This window comes from Ceratosolen solmsi, unplaced genomic scaffold (genome assembly GCF_000503995.2).
Source record: "Ceratosolen solmsi marchali unplaced genomic scaffold, CerSol_1.0 scaffold31, whole genome shotgun sequence".
Classification (NCBI taxonomy): Eukaryota; Metazoa; Arthropoda; class Insecta; order Hymenoptera; family Agaonidae; genus Ceratosolen; species Ceratosolen solmsi.
In genome coordinates, this window is record NW_011948432.1 from 75,774 (window position 1) to 95,783 (window position 20,010).

At 23.2% G+C, this 20,010-nt stretch overlaps 1 protein-coding gene across 2 annotated transcripts in view; it reads right to left on the minus strand.

Moving 5' to 3' along the window:
* The window catches only part of LOC105364275 (uncharacterized), a 42,366-nt gene that overhangs the window by 18,002 nt on the left and 4,354 nt on the right, over positions 1-20,010 (minus strand). The window contains exon 1 of one of the 2 annotated variants that reach the window (XM_011502162.1): positions 12,749-13,298. The exons of the other annotated variant lie outside the window; for it this stretch is intronic. The gene's annotated coding sequence lies outside the window, so the exon portion shown is untranslated. Of the gene's footprint in view, positions 1-12,748; positions 13,299-20,010 lie in introns of those variants that run through there. 2 annotated transcript variants of the gene reach the window in all.

Here is a 20,010-nt window from a genome sequence, read left to right on the forward strand (position 1 = left end):
CTAATCATTCTAACGGATCCATAATAAAAATATTATTAGAAAATTTATAAATATATTATAAAAATAATGTTCAAAACATATTATAAATAATAACGTTTTATAAATTAATGTTGATAAATTTACTACTAGAATTATTAGTATTTATTATATACATTTATTATATATTTATTTATTATCAAGACTGATAATACATTTAAATGTAACTCATAGGAATATCATTATTTCTTTGATACACTTACTGATAATCCATTATTTATAATATATAAATAAAATAAGATATAAATTGAAATATTAAGTAAAATAAAACATAAAATAAAAAATATAAATGAATCACTTGTATGTTAAAGGCATACAGCTTACGCCTTCATTCTTTCAAACATTTCAAACATTGACATTAGTTATGTTTATATAATTTAATTTACATATATGATATATTTTACAGAATTTGAATTATGATTTTTAGAAATCTCCTACAATCGTGTATAATACATTATATTATATTCAAATTTATTAATTATTTTACAATGTCGATATATACTAGCATTGTAATATAGTAATACAAATTTCAATAATTTTCTAGCATAATTAAAATATGTCGAATTGAAATTAATATAAACTTTCGTATTTGAAGTAATATTCTATAATTACTTCACGTTATATTATATTATGTAAAATGTATTCATTGTGAAACTAGTAACTAATGTAACATTACAATAATTGAAATATTTTACGAATAAAAGTTCAATCCTTATTATATAAAATTTGTCAATATTATGAATTAGAAATCAAAATTTTTTTCTCTTTCATATAATTAATTAATCATTATATTATTTGATAGTAGAAAAAATTTTATGAAAATATTTTTATTTTATTTATCTATTTGTTCGTTGTATATATAAAAAAAAATTTTGTGGCTTCAGCGTACGAGAAACAGTATTATTACGATAAATCTAAATTACTACAGTCACGATGAATTAAAAAATATACAAAGAACATATTCAACTTCGACAGAAATCTTCTATATTAAAATTAAGGGAATTAAAATAATTTTATTCTCATTGGAAATGAGGTATTGAATGGTAAAGTTATTTAAATTCTATTATCTACCTATAAACTTTCGATTTTCTAATTTTAAAGATCTCCGATGGGTGACAAATAAAATTATAACTATACAAATATCTCATACTCATACACTAACATATCGACTTCATTTGCTATTCTCCATGGCCCACTTGATTCTTCGCTTCGACATAATTACAAGGCTCATGTGCGATAAAGCATTACATTTGATTGGCCAGCAGACGAAGTCTGGAAGCAAAATAGTCTGCGCTGTTAGATATATGAATTTCTTTATTAAGACAGCACTGCATGACATAGTCGTATGCACAGCAGGAAAAAGTCATTATATTATTTAACTTCCAAAAATTTCAATATTTTTGGAAATTTAATAATATTAAAATAACTGATAGGGTTCATAGAAGCAACTTGAATTAAGTGATGACCTTGAATTTCTTTAAGAATTAAATCTTTTATTTACAAGAAAATAAATTATTATTAGTTAAAGTTTAAATATTATTAGTTAATTTATTAATTATATTATATTATTTATTGTTTATTACACTGTAAAAACATAAAAATAAACTAAAATAGCCATAAATATATATACACCTCACACCAGCAAACATTCAGAAAAGAGTACCTATACATATACTTATAATTTTATTTATTTATTTTATATAATAATGTATACTACATTTCATATAAAATTAAATATATATAAAATTAATGAAAAATTTGTAAATAAGTACATAGCAAATTACTCCTTGTTTATGAATATTTTTTACTTTGAATATGCATCAGTATGTATCTTTGTTTTGTTATACCAATATATATATATGTTTTACTTTTCTTTCTCTCTTCTGAAAATATTTTCATAAATTAAAATAATATTATAAAAATGTCAATTTTGCTTTACTCACGAATCTATTTTCATATTTGTATTTATTCCCATGTACTAAGTTTTACACCGATCACTGTGAATTCATTTATGCATCTTTGATTACGATTTTCATGTTGCAAAATACATGGGAGATGTAATACGCGTATCCAATGATAATACTAAGAACAATATTATGTGATATAAGTATTAAAGTTATTCTTTAATAACTATTTCTTCCTAGAATATTTTGTGCTCGTTCAAGCCAGTGACTGAAAATTCCACAATTACTCGAAAACCAATTTTTTTATGAAATGATTATTCGAAGCATAAATGATAAGCAGTTGTAAAAATTTTGTTTGGCAAATCATTTCTAATAATTTATTATCTTAGTATTTATGTATGTGACGAAAAATCATTCTTTTGATTAAAAGTGCGCAGTTGAATAAGTATCTTTTGCGTATCATAAATCTAGTTATGAATTATGAGTTTTATCCGAAGATAACACAATCAGGTACGTCATTCTATGCAAATAGAAAGTACTTAATTGTAACATCATCTTTTTTTTAATTGGCAACAATAAATTTTACGTTTAATATCCTGGGATATCATTAATCACTTTTTGTATTATTGTATTTATTATCTATCTTAGAAGTACTTTACAAAAACATGTATAATACTACTCGCTTTAATTATCTGCCAATATTAATATCGGCTCTTCTATTTTATATGAAATGAAGATTATTTAATTAAATTAGCAATATAAAACATCCATTTATAGATGAAAAGTACCAAATGTAATGTTTATTGCGCCACAATTACTAAAATTGTATAAAATAAATTTTAAATAAATATTTGCATTCACGTAAAAGAATTCATCCAGAATTTAAAAAATTACATATAATATTATCTGCTACTAAATACTAAAAATAATTCTTTTTGTTTTTGAAATTACAATTAATTGCATAGTTGATTATGATATTTGTTAAAAGAATATCGTAACAGCCATTTACTTAACGTTTAACTTAAGATTGTTGTGTAAAAGAAAATTATGTATTTTAAATTTATTATTCATATTTTTTAATTATTTACTAAATATTAATAATTTAATTTTATTGAATGAATCAAAATTCGAATGCAGGTAGTAAATAAATAAATGCTTAAAAAGATTTTTAGGCCAGCAAGTAACGCATTTAATTACCGAGCTACATTTGATGTTCTCGATAAGTTTGTAAAAATTTACAACAAAATTACCATTTATGCAATTAAACGCGGGAAGTAAAAGCCAACAGTAGTCACCAATACCTGTAAGCCACCTACGATGAGGTTTATAACAAAGCATTATATATCCAGTATTTAGAAAAAGTTCACAAATGTACGCACCATTCGTCAGAATGTAGATTCTATGCGACTATTTATTACGAAATGTATAAATATATAAAAATATTTTCCCATCATATAGCTAGTCGCCTACTTATTCTTTGTAAACTGAGAATGTCATGAGATAAAAAGAAAAAACAATGAATTTAGTCTTACGTTCGAGATCTGGGTACTGTTACCTCATTAGCTGCATCAATCCGTTACAAACGCACATTTAACCTTCACCTGGATTTGTAGTAGTTATTAACAACGGTGTAAGTTATCCTATAAAGTGATATTGATTGTGTTTACCTACGTCTAGTTACTTTCTTATGAATAACCAATGATATTAATATAAAAAAAATTATTTTAAAATTCACAGGATAAATAATATACTTTTGAAAATTTTTATTTTTAACCGTTGAAATTTTTTATAAAAAATTATTATTTTATAAAAAACATTAATATTGTATTAAAACTTGAAATTAATTTTATTATTATTAGTCCAAAATATCAACTGCATGAATTAATATGAAAGAGTCTATAGAATATCGTAAAATATAATGATATTTTTTATTTAAGAATAAAATTTTTTACAGTTTAGTTTTGCTTGATATATTCTAAAAATTATTCATACTTTTAATAATAGAATAATGAATAACAGAATTGAAGCTTCAAATACATATAATATTATATAATATGCTACATAATAAAATTAATGAACTGTTATGAAACTTTTATAGTTGACATAATTATTCGAGTATTTCAAAACATAGGATTTTTAAAAAATTTAGCAATTCGATATTACTTATCCGAAATATCATAAAGTTATATCTACGTATTTTCCACAGTTTTAATGAATTTATTGTATATATCAACGAAAATAATAATAACTATAAATATAATTATAATTCTCGTTTTTAAAAATCATAATATCTCTATTGAGCATTTTAAAATATATCATAGTTAATATTATGAATTATAATTTAAAGTATTTTTTATAAGAAACGAATAAATGATTATAAGTAATTACTAAGATTATTATATTTTATTCATTCAAATTATATATTAATTTATTCAAATATCAAAAAATTTTTCAGCATATGAAGAATTTAAAATAATAATTATTATAAAGTAAGTATTATATTTATCATTTTCAGCATTTAAACTTTCATTAAGTGAAAATTGACAAGTTTATTATTATTTATGTTGTGATATAATGATCTGGTAGATAATATTAGTAATATTAAATTTCATTAAAATTGTAATATTTCACTGGATCATTAATCTGCAGTTTTTAATATCAATTAATAATAAATTTTTGTTAAAAAAACATTGGTTGATGTCACTTAATTATTGCATATATATATATATATATATATATATATATACTAAAAAATATTAATTAATATACTTTTATATAAATGTAAATATAGTATATAATTGATCATTAAAAAAATTATAATATTAACAACTATATTCTATATAACTATAAGAATATATAAATTTTATTAAAAAAAAATATAAATTTTCAGTCTACACAAAAACCAAATCTCATAAATATTTAGAGTAAAGTAGCATAAGGCTAAGTAATATCGTTAAAATTTTTTCTTGATTAATTAATATATAAATTACATGATTGTGTTTTAAAATATATCATATAATTTAAAAAATTTGTCTTTGAATGTAAATGTTGAAAGTATGAATTTGACTGGTTATACATTTTAGTATTTACAAAAATTCTTACTAAAATAGTATCATTAATTCGTTTCTGTCTATTTCTTCTACCTGGCTGGTTAAATCCATATTAATTTTGTAATCTAAAATTTGTAAAGCTTGTAATAAAAACAGAATTTATGAATATATTACGTGTTAAGAAAAATTGAATTTTCTGTAATGTAAAAATAGAGATACGTAAATTAAAAAAATGAAGTTTTCTATTATAAACAGCTTTGTTTTCATACATTATAAATATCATTTTCTATTCTATTTTTATTTCAATAATAAATTGTACTATAGGTAATGAAGGAAAAATAGTCTTTTTATACAAATATATAAATTTAATTAATAAAGTTGAAAAAACTCTATTGTTTATTTATATTGATATATTGATGTATTGATATATATATATATATATATATATATATATTCTACTATAATTTATGGTAATTGAAATATGGCATTATAAATGCTGCGTAATCACAGGTTTAGTAAACTAACCGTAGAAAACTAAAAAGAAAAGAGAAAAGTAATTTTATTAAGAAGCTGTAATAAGCACAATATTTTAAAACTTGATATCATTTGGCTATTGATATAATAGTGATTGTAGATCAATAATAATACATCAAATCATTTTATATATATGCATATATGTGTATGTACGCGGATCTGTGTGTTAAGAATGAATATATATAGTTGTATTAAACGTTTAAATTGTTTTTATAATAATAAATCGAGCGAGATATAGATCCAGAGTAATTCAAACAATAAACTGTTAATAAGATAAGGGAATTTACTGTATTGAAACATTTACTGTATTAACACTTGTAACTTATAGTATATTTCTGATAATGATGCAAAACGAAATTAGATAATTAAACTAATTTCTTGTCTATTTTGTCATTATAATATATGTATAAAGTAAAAATCATGAATGATTTGCTTGTAGTCATAGTATTGTTATTAAATATGAAAAAATATAATAAAAAAATTATTTTAATTCTAATAAATAGATAATTTTATTCAATGATTTATTTTTAAGTCTATCCATTATTTAGAAATATTTTAATCTTATATTTAATTTAATAATGTTACTAAACTGTAAGATTAACTCATTAATCTTATAAAGTTTTAAATTTAAGTTTTTCACCTCTTTTCCAACACATCGTTATATTAAATAAACCAATTATAGTTAATAAATAAATTATATATTAATTTTTATTATATTTTAAAGCTGTTTATAAAAATATAGAGTAAGCGATTTGTGTTATTTTTTTAATTTTGGATGGAGAAGATTGAACAATTTTAATCAAATTAGATTATTTATATCAATATATTTTATTTTTTAAATATTGTATCTTATTTATTTTTAATATAACGATTATTTTATAAATATTAGATTAAAGCAAAATATTTCATATATTGTATTGACAAAATGACAAATGTTAAGATGATTTACTTATGATAAGAGTACCGTAGACAAAGGTGATCGACCGAAGTGCTAAAAATGGCCTAACATACGTTGCTAAATCTGAATGATATATACCGTAATAGAATTTCTCATTCAGAGAAATCGATTATATCTATACACATGAACAAACGTCTATAGTAAAGTTATATTTAAGTATTCTAAAAAGATGCTGTAAAAATGGAGCGTCATCTAGCGTTGGATCTCAAAATTACTAAATCGAATCAATTATTGTTATAGATGCCATATACTTAGTTGTAATGAATCATTTATTAGTCGGTATTTTTCCATTAAATATAATGAGTATTTTAAATTGAATGAATAGATTAAAAAATGTAGAAGGTGGTATTCGTAAACTTTTATAATATCGCTACTCACTTGCTCGATGAGCAGCAAAAAGGTGGAACGATCACCGATTTGCATTCATTAGCAAACGAAATTCAATGATCGTTTAGTAAGTAACTATATCAATGACGACTATGACTGATATTCAAAAGTATCGAAATATTGCAGGCGACAAGATAATAAATATAGAATGGTACGTGCCTTATCAAAAGTAATATTTTAAGTACATTGTTATTGATGAAAAGATAATGTTTCTTCTACATTTATTTTTCATTATTATTCTTTATTCTTTATCCAATACTTTTGCCTTTTAATTTGTTATATCCACATAAAAATAGATTAATCTATAAAAAAAATTATATTTCTTTATTATCTCATTCGTTTAAATGTATAATCGAAAGATCATCAGGAATACTTTGAAAAATGTTATTCACATTCAACCTTGCCATGTGTTGCAACTCGAACATTACACTTTCCATTGAATTTTGCAAATATTCATGATTAAATGTATCAAGCGTAACTACAATAGTAACTATAATAGTAAGAAAATTCAAACTATTTTAACTTTTTACATCGCAGTATAATTAATTATTTTATCGATATAATGTTCAATCTAACATCATTGTATAAATACATTAATATAATAAATGATAATCTGCAAATTGAAATTGTAACGGATAAAATTGAATAATTTAATTAATTTTAATATCTGTCAAGTTTGTACCTAAAATCTATGTAAAACGAAGTAGTGGAAAAAAATATACAAATTTTGATCATTGATGATGAATTTTTTAATAAGTTTCATTTAATATATTTAAAATAAAAGTATTAATTTATTAAAATCCAAGTAGAAAATTTTGGTTCACTTTAAAGTTATATGATCACTAAATCTTAGTAATCAATTCAATACACTGAAATATGCAAAGAATGCTAAAACATTAATATTAAAATAAATTGTTATTATAAGATTTAAAATCATATAATTATAATTCAAAATATACTTTTGAAATTACACAAATTAGGATGAAACCAACTATAGTAATGTATCAATATTCATTTTACTTCCTTCCTAATTTAAATAAGAAATATTTAATGTTCTTAAAAAATAAATAATGAATTATTTTATTCATAAATTAATCAATATTACTTAGTAATACATGATATTAAAAGAATATTATCAATTTCATTTTTACTCGATTATAGTTCTTAACTGACAAATAAAATGTATTTGTGTATTAAATTATAATCGTTTTATTTTTAATATGTATATCCAATCTACTATTCCAAAATATTTAAACACACACACACACACACGCGCGCGCACGCGCGCGCAAATATATATATATATATATAATTTTTATATTTTATTATTTATTATTTTTATATTATATTTATTATATTATATTATATTTATATATATATTTATTATTTTTATATTTATATATTTTATTATTTTTATATTTATATATATATATATATATATATATATATATATATATACGGAGAGAAAGGGAGAGACAGAGAGACAGAGAGACAGAGAGAGAGAGAGAGAGAGAGAGAGAGAGAGTGACTGAGAAAAGTAAATGTTTTGACTACAAATAAATAATACCAATAATTTTTATACAGTTAAAATTATTTAATAAATACATGAGTTGAGACCAATTTAAAATATTAATTGAAAATACTTTAATTTTAAAAACTTGCGCTCATATTAAAATACAACCTCAATTTCAAAATCAAAACGGCTTAATTTTTAATATATAAAAGAATTTTTAACAATTTAGGCAAAGGCATTATTTATGTAAGAGAAAAAGTTTAGTTCATATAATATTTCTATTGTCTTGAAGTAGACTTTTCACGATGAATTTTCTTTAAAAAGAAAATAAAGATTATAATTTATCAAGACGATATTTTAAATTATGGCTCCTAATCGCTATTGAATAGAATAATAATAGCAGACATCAACAATGAAACTCAATTAAATATCAATATACTGTGGTAATATATATTTTACAATACTCTAATGTTCTGTGGATATAAATATTGGACCAACGTTCAGAAGTTCAAAAGATGCAAGATGTATATATATGAAAAGTGCGTCGTGAAAATGACCTTCGCTTAATTGTCAGTCGCGACGGAAGGTGTCCTAGGTATTAAAACATTTTATTGCCCCGCGAAGTTGAGGAATTTTTATAATATAAAGCAACCAATTTCGTATATTAAATATTACATTATTATATAAAAAATTTTTACATTGTAGCTCTTCCCATTTAAGAAAATTGTTAATCTACTACGTAATTATATCATGTATAATTTATTACATAGAATCAACAATGAATTATCAAATTAGAAGTATTTTTAATTTCATAATATAACATTATACTCGATACATATTATAAATATATACATAAACATATATAACATATGTATTAAATACGTAAAATGTATTAATAAAGTACATTGTCAGAACAGTATATGTCAAAACTAATAGCATATGGAGGTTTTTTCTTTTATATTTGATTATAATGATTCCACCATTTAAATTATAAAGATTTAAGTTAATATTTAAACTATAAAATAAATAAATAGCGTAAAAATGTAAGATTTTTATTACTTTAATACAAATTTATAAATATGACATCTTAAATACATATATAACATACATATTATAATTTCCAAATTCGAAAAAAAAAAAAAATTTTTATGTGAAGGATTATTTAATTAAATGTATTTTAATTGTCTTGTTAGTTTGTCATAAATACTAAGATACTATCTATAAATAAAGGTGAAAGTATAAACATAAATTAAAACTCTCATTATTATTTATAAAAGTGTGTCTAAATATTTGTAATGTAAATACTTTCTATATATTCTTTCTAGATATTCTATCAAAATATTGAAGAATCAAATCATTGTAATATGTACTGATTATTTACTTTGGAGAGTTGATAAATATCAAATTTAAAATGTAGTCAAACCGTTTAGATCTTCTAAGAAATAAATATTAAATCACTTTATAGAATTAAATATTGATTAATTCTACAATTCAATTCATTATGTTGGTTTTAATTTATTATGGAAACAAATTAATCGAATATTTTACATACATTACTATTTCTATTTATTAGAAGATTGAACACAAATATACAAAAATCATGTATAAATTGTTCTATATTAACACTAACTTATTCCCAGTATGTTAATATATACGTACCTAATGATATACATACATACATATATATATATATATATATATATATATATATATACACACACATAATATTCACATATAAGTATGTAACAACAAAAATGATTTATAGATATGCAGGCCAACGTTTTTTCGAAGACTTTTCATTAATAAGAAATTACAAAATTTAAATAGTATGTTTAAAGATTTAAACAAACAAAGAGTAGTGCACTTTTGAATCAAATTCTTATTGTGAGCTCACAGATATAAGAAAGAAATTAAATTGGCAACATGTGAATCAGGAAAATGAAAGTAAGTAAAAATTGTCAAAGAAAACAGTTTAAAAAGTGCCTCTAAATGTGAATTAAATATTTGTTTGTCACACAATGAACACTTAGTTAATATTATAATAAGGGATCACCTAATTTTTTTAAAGGAATTCTAAAATTATAACATTTCTCTTTTTGTAACAAGAAAAAAAAGAGTTTAAAGATGAAGAGATGTTGAAAACAAACTGCACTCATATGTGCCGTAGCACTGACTTAAAATTATGACACGTAAAATATTTATGATAAACAACGAAGTGAATAAGTGATAGACAGTACGTAAAATATGAGTGAAAGAGTCGCAAATCGTGAGCCAGCGAGAGAGAGAGAGAGAGAGAGAGAGAGAAATAAGAAAAGAAAAGTGTGCTCGTCGCTTCTTATTATGATTTTTCGTGACCAAAATGCATTCAAGCATGCTTGAAATTATATATGCGTAAGCACACAAAGATTTATTCTAAATGGCAATTTTTTATTACGTTTTCTCTTAAATTTCTCTTCTTTTCTTCATTTGTATTATTGTTAACGTCATTCACGCTCGGCATATAACGTGAGTGTGGAGACAACCGAGTAATTTCATTTACAGTAGGCTGTGCGAAAAATCATGAAGCAAATTACAGACTTTTGAAATTATATTTAGTCACAGTAGTCGTGGTCTCACAATGTCATATGTTTTCGTCTGTGCAGTATTGCACGCTGGGTGCTTGGTTTCTAAATGTCAATTGACGCATTTGTTATGCTTTATGATAATATCATGCGTATATAATAATTGGCTCCCGCAAGTTGTAGAGATAATATGCGAAACTAGTTGAACATGCACAATAACGTAAGAGGTAATCTTATTTTCGGGTGATGACATAATTAAATACGAAAGATATTTTTAGTAAAAGTTCCTAAAACATAGTAACGAATGAACTAGAATGACATTAATAGCAATAGTTATATTATGCAGTTTGTAAAGGTTTGTCGAGAAAGTAAAAAACTTTTTTTCTCAAGTTAAATTTATACATTTATCCGTGACTTTTTATTACGGAATATAGAATTATAGTGTAAGACCACGAGGAATCAGCTCATAGTCTCGTATTTTTGTTCATAAATAATTATTCCAACAATAATATTATAAATGTCATTTTTTATACACACATACTAATTAATTTAGAAATTTGAAAAGTAATATAGAAACAATAAACAGAATTATTGTATAACATAATACGATATATTAAAGGAATATATGACTTTTAATAATATATTTTAGACAGAAGAAATTATTTCTTCTTTTTTCATTAAACAGAAATTTGCTCTCTGATTCCTTTATGAAGGTTCAACAAAAAAAATTTATAACATTTTCTATTACAATACATCTATACTTCTCATACATCGATTTCTTTACGCTCCAATTACTATACATATGTATTATGTGATAGCAAAATTTTATTGTAAGATAATCGAAACACGTGCAATACGTATAAGCAGAGTCATAGTTATTTATGTAATATTATTAATGAAGGAATAGTTTCATGTCATCGTAAATATATTTTTTTTTTTCTTTAATCCACCGGACATTATTCTGCAATTCTAATTTGTATTTCAAGCGTAATAACTTCTAAACTGTTATCCTTCAATTTTTACTCGCAATTTTATTCGTTTTTGAATTATTAATAACTCGACAATTTTAGTAAATTATTTATTATTTTCATAAAATGATATGCATATATTAAGCATCAATTAAAAGTTTATTAATTCATCCATCATTAATGGTATTTTCTATAAAATAATGCTTGTATTACGAACAATAAATATTGATCTCAATGGTGTCCTCGACAAAATATTTCATATTATTGATGTAAACAACGTCTTTTTTACGCACATAAATTATCGTTCCCTTTCAACACTATAAAAAATCAATCATTGAAATGATAATGATAATAACACATTCTTACAATGTGTACCGTTGTGTTAATGGGAAAATTTTCCAAGTTAAGGTGGATAGAGAAAAAGGCAAGTGAACTATCGTTTGGTGCTACCGCTCTCATTAATCGTCGCTTTCGTGACCGATACACAACATCGATAATGTTCTCACTCTTTCTCATTCTTTTTCCCTCTCTATCTCTATCTCTCTCTCTCTCTCTCTCTCTCTCTCTCACCCCCCCCCATATATATATATATATATATATATATATATACACACACATATATATATATATGCATGCATATATCTATCCAAATATCTATCTCTATTTCTATTTCTCTGCCTCTATTTCTATCTATCTGCCAGGGTCTCGTTATTTTAATCTTTAATGTGTGTAGCGCTTCCTTTTCCACGAGATTCGTTTCACCGCGTGGCGTTGCATACGGTAAAGGAAACCTTGATAGAGCCGCAACTGTGCAGAGAAGCGCCGAAGAAGGCTCACCTGATAGCCAGCAGAGCGCCTCCTATAATTTCCTCCTTTCCAATCGGCGTACCTCCTCCACGGTCGAATCTCGGCGTCTGGAACTCCTCTAGCTGACTGCCGACCGGCAACTCTTCTCTCCGTCGTAGCCTCGACGGCTCCTCTTATCTCCGTGACTCTTTATCACGATCTCAAGATCGCAAGCGTCCGTCACCCTATATAAAGACTCTGAGCCGGCGCTGTTCTCGAGCCACGTCCTCGCCGAGGAGGGACTCATGCGAGAGCCAGCCAGCCGCCCGGATACGCGCACTCGGAACACTGGCACACGGGCCGTCACTCGGAAGTCTCCTCGCGGATCAGAGAAGAGCGACGACGACGTGCGCTGCGCCGCGTCACTTAATCCTCACTGTGCTGAGCGGTGCCGGCGGAGGCAACGATGATAATCGTGTCGCTAGATCCCCGCCCGCCGCTACCTTTCCTAGAGTGGGTACGCGCGCGCGCGCGAGCGACGCCCCGAGGAAATCCTACAGCAATGTCTCCCAACGTCGTTCGAGCAGACGACGCAATGCTGCGTGGGCGCGCAAGCAACGACGCGACTACATAGAGAGGCGTACGCAGCTGGCGGCGCGGTGCGGTGCTGCGGGGGGCATTCGCGGCCGCACAGAGGAGTGCGAGGAAGAGCGAGGAAGCGTAAGGAAAACTCGAATGCGAATGCCGGTTGACGCACGTGTTGAAATTGTAACAACACTAAGCTAGCAAGCATTGTAGGTTATATCGGAAAGTTTAAAGCGCCGCTCTCACCTAAACTCCGAACTTTTCTCTTCAAACTCTACTACTAATAGAATTAAAAAATGTCATATATTTAGTTATCCATTTTATCGATTCCAAAGCCCCAATACATTAATAATCTTTATCATTTGTTTTAGGACACGATGTTCGCATATTAATTCAGATTTCCAAGTTCATTTAAATTTTAGATTTCCATCAATTTTGTAAATCATATAAAATATTATTTGAAACTAATTGTATATAATCTATACTTTAAAAATCACACTAAAGTTTAGAATACCATTACTAGTCAAAATCATATATGTGTATATAACTAAATACTTATTATAATCATTAGAAATTGCAATATATAGGCAAAAAATTGCATCTTATAAGTACTAATCTTGAAAAATACTAATTCATAATATACTTTATTAAGTGAAAAAAATCATAACTTACTCTGATATTTTCTATTTGATACAAAATAGTTTATTAACTTTTTATATCCATATGATTTCATAATGGCATTTTAATATCATTATATTTTACAAAACAATATTAAAATACAAATTAATTTTATATTTCACGAAATAATACTATTTACGAGTTCATAAAAATTTTTATGAAATTGCGAATAATAATTAATATAAAATTTTCTTTACTTTTATTATTTATATTCCTATAAAATCACTAAAAACAAAATTTTGAGTAATATAGCTATTTAAAATATAAATTACATCTTATATAACAAAACCTATAATTTATAGTTAATAATGAAACTTGTTGCTTTCAATTGAATTTATCACAGTGCATTTGGAATAAATTATATGTAATCAAAAACCTTTAAATTTATTTCTTTTTCGATTATGGAAAAATATATTGAGAAAACGAAGTTAATTTTGCTTGTTTTAATTATAATGTAAATTTTTTACGAATTAGTAAATTTTCCTAGCTTTAACAAATTCGTCATATTTTAATTAATTTAAAGTTCACTTTGTTTTTATAGTATTTATAGTTTTTAATTATTTTATATTTGCATGCTTAATAATTTATGGTTAAAGTATAGTTCATTAACTACTATTAATTTATTAATAGTTCTGTAATTTATTCTTTAACTATTTTTCCTCTTTGATAACATTTGTGGTCTATTAAAACATACATAAAACAATTATTACAATAATTCCTTATCACGGATGTATGTTCGACTAGTTAATAAAATTCAAATTCCAGTAGTCTCACATATATTACTTTTATATTAAGTGAAGGTGAAAGTTATAATATTAAAAGTTTATTTAAATTCATGAAATGCTCGAATTTTATCATTATTATTCCTGTTATTATTATTGCATTAAAAGTATGACGTTCAAATTATTTCAGATTTCACTATTAATAATAATAAACTATTACTTTTCATATTAATAATTTAAAAAATTAATATATAGTAATAAATTAGTAAAATAATAATATGTGTTTTTTAATACAATTAACTGTAATTATTGAATGTAACAACTTTCCTATACTCTAATACAATATTTATTCATAAAATATTTACTTTATTTTTATTTCTATATATTATAGAAAATTTATGATATTCCATATAAAGTACGTGTAAAAATTATTTCGTGAATAATTTGAATACATGGATACTTATAGTTCATCACAATAATATTATTATTATCAAAATTGCCTGTAATTATTTGCTAAAAGACAAGTGTTATAATATCATCTACATGCTTAAAGAATTTTGAACATAATGTAATTACAAAGGAAATTTGTTAAATTACATGAATAGTAACCAGTCAATCTTGGATTAATATCGATTTATGTCAAATAATATGAATATATTCTTAGTAATCTTATGATGCCATATTATTAATTGTAGTTTCAAAAATTTTAAAAATGTGGACACTATTACTATTAGGATTTGACAATGATTATATATATAATATCTATAGAAATGAAAATTGTTTTACATTAGTTAATTGCCACACAACTAAATGTACTACAGATTTCTACAAATATTTCAGATACTTCGTACCAATGTAATTCATATTCATGGAATTATTAATAGGATATTAAATAACTAATATAAATATACATATTAAATAACTATATAAATAACTAATATAATTCGACCTAAATCACCATACTTATATTATTAGTTGTTTTTTTTAAAAAATTCCGTGTTATAAATGTTAAAGCAATCATGAATGTTATTTTAATTAATTTGATAAAAAAATATAAATTTTTTTTTGCACCGAGGTTACACTAAACTTAAACTAGTCTGTTTTAATAAAATTTTAATAGTAGTTTGGACTTTAACAATAGTATAATAAACATTTTAATAATGATACTTGCTTTATTTATTTATACAATTTAGTTTATGATGTTTCAATACAGAAGATTTAACTCATAGTTTTTTCATTTTCATTGAAATAGATTTGCATTTAATTAATTTGGTATTCTCTAGTTTTAATGTATTCAATGAAATTTGTATCTCATACAATATATAATATAATATTTTTCAAAATGATTTTTTTATGCTAATGTGGCTTATTTAAATTTTGAAACTTTTTAAATATTGGCATAATCAATATAAGAAAAATTATAAATTATGACTTCCCTTTTCACAAATGCAGTATTTAACATCACTAAATCATTTATCCAGATTTTTTATGAATTATCTATTATTTTTCGAAAGGTAAATAATTTCTTTATGTATTTATAATAATTGTGCCTGCATTTATAAAAATTTCTTCTTTTTAATAGTAGTCGAATTTATACGTGATAATTTAATAATGTAGGCTAGCTAATCCAATGATAACAACAAAAAATAACTCAATATTATAATATAATATTTAAAGAATATTTAAAGAACTATTCTTCATTCTAATATAATCTAATAAATATGATAGAAAATAAATAAATTCCTCAGTATTTTTTCATATTCAATATTCACTATTTGTTGGAAAAATGATTAATGTGTACTTATATTAAAAAGATTTTTATTTACAGAATATTCTTTAATTACTTTGTTATCTATGAAAATATATTCTGCTAATAGATTTGCTTGATTAAAAATTAATCATTCCGAATCTTGAGAATATCCGTTTTTATTTTCGATAAAAACACTATTTACACTTTTTGCACCTTGATCACTTTAAGTGATTGGTATATAATTTTGGCTATTGCACCATAAAGTATTTTTAACTTTAAGTAAAAGAGAAAATAGATCCACTCTAAATTGAGAAATTATATTTTAAGAAATTGTACATTACAGTTACATTTAGATTTAATTCGTCATGTAAAGTGAACATTTTTCTCTAAAGAATAGAATAATTATCTTCTGAAACTAATTCAAATTACATAGTATTGACAGAATGGACAGGCAAAAATTTCTATTACGGTCAATTAAAGAATCAATAGCATAATCGGTATTATAATGTAGACATGTGATTCTCAAATGTCTAACTTCAGCCTATACATAAAATAAAAAAATAATATAAATAATAAACTGAAAGTATTGTAGTTAATTTATTATTCATACTTATTAATTACCTCTGCTACCCAACTCCACATTATCGATAAAAATTTTTGTTTACTATAAATATTATGAAGTCTGTTAAATTAATTTTTACATGAAAAATAGTTTTACTTAGATTAAAAACAAAAATTTCGATTATATTCTTTTTTTTCGTATTATATTAATGGAAAATATATTGAAATATCTTTAGTTTAAAAAATATCAATATTTAATAAATTTAAAATATTTCAATTCATAATAATTTTTCGAATAATTGATTATTTATGATATTTTATGCAATAGTTATTAAATCGTTTACTTGGCATATTATAAAAATAAATTTTTAAATATTTTAATAAAATATTAAGGGTAATTGCTAATCAATATTGTTTACTATATTGAAAATGATTTCGTAATTTGTCTAAATTTTATTCATATAATAGATTAATAATATAATATTAATAGTATTATTTACATTGATTTACTATATAATACTAATATAATAATATTTAAATGAAATACAAATAATACCATAAGAACAGAAATGGAATTTGATTTGCAATAAACTAAGCCTTATTATTATTTAAAATTTTTATTTCATACTAAAAAATAAAATTTTGTTTAAATTATGGCAATTATATTTAGGATATGTTACTTTGAATAAATTTTTATTATTATCTAAAGTAGAAAGACTTCTAGATACGTGATAGCTAATTATAATAATTTGCAAAGTTTTTTCTTCATACATTCAAAAGCCATATCCTTAAAATAAAACAGAAATTATAAATCCACAATATGCATTGTTATTTTTCTATGATAAAATAATTTATAACACCTGAAATCAACGACTCAAAGTAATACTTGCTATATTCAAAATTTAAATTTCTCTTAGAATTTTATTTTTTCAAACGAATTTTGTATCAAGGAGCATATAAGGTTGTATACTATTACATATATTTTATTTGATCTTTCAATTTTAATTTATTATAATTGTAGTAAATAATAAAATTAATTTAACATAATATTATATATATATATTAATATTAAAAATGTTGTTTAAAAATATGAATTGACTAGTTCTTTTAATAATTATATGCCTTTAAAAATGTTTGTGTACTATTTTACTTATAATTGAAATAATTAACCCAAAGTAATTCTATGATTAATTGATTTTTATATTCTTTTAAGAAACACGCATTTGATACTAAAAAAGAATATTTATAAATTGCATTGTTATGAATCTATAAATTATTCAAAGTCAAAGTGCAAGGACTTTCTTTAAATGCACTAAAATTTAACTGAATAATTTATTCTTAGTTTTACTGGTAATTTACATAAATATAATGAAATAGTTAAGAATAGAGATTTAAAATAAAACAGATGATACTATTGTTTTCTATTTTAAGCAGAATATACGCAATAAGAATTGCTTATTCTCATGCTATCTTATTTTAAATTTTAGAAGAAAACGATTGAATTCTTATCTGTATAACGATTCGGTAGAAAATTTTTTAAATTAAAAAAAAAACTGAATATTCAAGAGTATGAAAAATACATTTTCAACATTGTAAATGGAAAATGTGTGATATAAATAGAAGTTATGTTATTTTATTTTATTTACGATATTTAATAAAGTGAATTAAGTTTGAATCAATCCAAAATACGTGATAGGTGTAAAAGCAAATATTTCAAAGATGCAAAATATTTAATTTTTCAAATAGATGATTCAACGTTGGAATAATGAAGATAATTATTTATATACGTAAATATAAAACTATTATTTTATAATTGAATTGAATATTTTATTTCAAATATCATAACTAATAATATTATTGTTACTTAAATGTATATCTATATATATATATATATATATAATTTTACGCTTTAAAATTATACTTCTAAATATTTTTGAAAATCTCGTTAATAAAAGTAAGCATAATATTTAGACATATTTATAAATTATAACATATGTAGTAGGTTGAAATTAAATTAGTATTTAAATATTATCAAAATATTATTAAAAAAATGGAATAATAATTATTAAATCCTTTAAAATCTTATGTATGCTCTTCTTTTATGTCTAGTTGCGACTGAAACTATAATCCTATTTGTGATTTTTTAAGAAATGAATTATATTTCTGAAAACAAAGAAACATTTAGACATAGAAGAATTTTTAACTTTGTAGTTCAATTGAAATCAGCTTTACTTTCATAAATTCCATAAAGAGATAACCAATTATACTTGGACACAGGAATAATTAAGGAAATGAATGTTTTATAATTTATAGAGAATACTTTTGGGATGTATTCTATTTAGTTTAAGATACTATATTTTAAGTAGATAAATATTTTCAGATTTATTTATTGAATATCTATAAAGATTAAAATATTTTTTCAAATAATGAAAAATGAAATACGTTATTGATCAATTTGATGTCATCATCTCACGAAACTCCTACCAATGCATTGGACTTTCCATGTGTTATTTATTTTTTGTATTGCAGCAATTTCAAATGTGTATTTTTTATGATGTTCATTGTCTAAGAGGTGTAAAGTATATTTAACGAGGTCGACCGAAGAATTCATTACATCGCTACATAATCACTTGTCTGCATATTAGTTAGGATAGTTAATTGTTGGAAAATAAGTGCCGCACAAGAAATTAAAATAACTTCATTATTATGTAGAATATTAGAAAAATATTAATTTTGTAATATTTTAATATTCACACTAAAATTAATTTTGTTAGCTTACATGACATGTAATGTTATTTTGAAACTGTTTCTTCTTATTCAATCGTTTTCTTATTTTGTTATAAAGAAAGACAAAAATAAACAATTATTATAGAAATTTATTATTTTGTATTTTACTATATTTTAGAAAATAAAATTAAGAAAATATTGAAAGGATATATTATTTTTATAATAAAAATATACAATTTTTCAACATAAATAATTCTATTAATTTGATATAATATTACAATACAAAATTT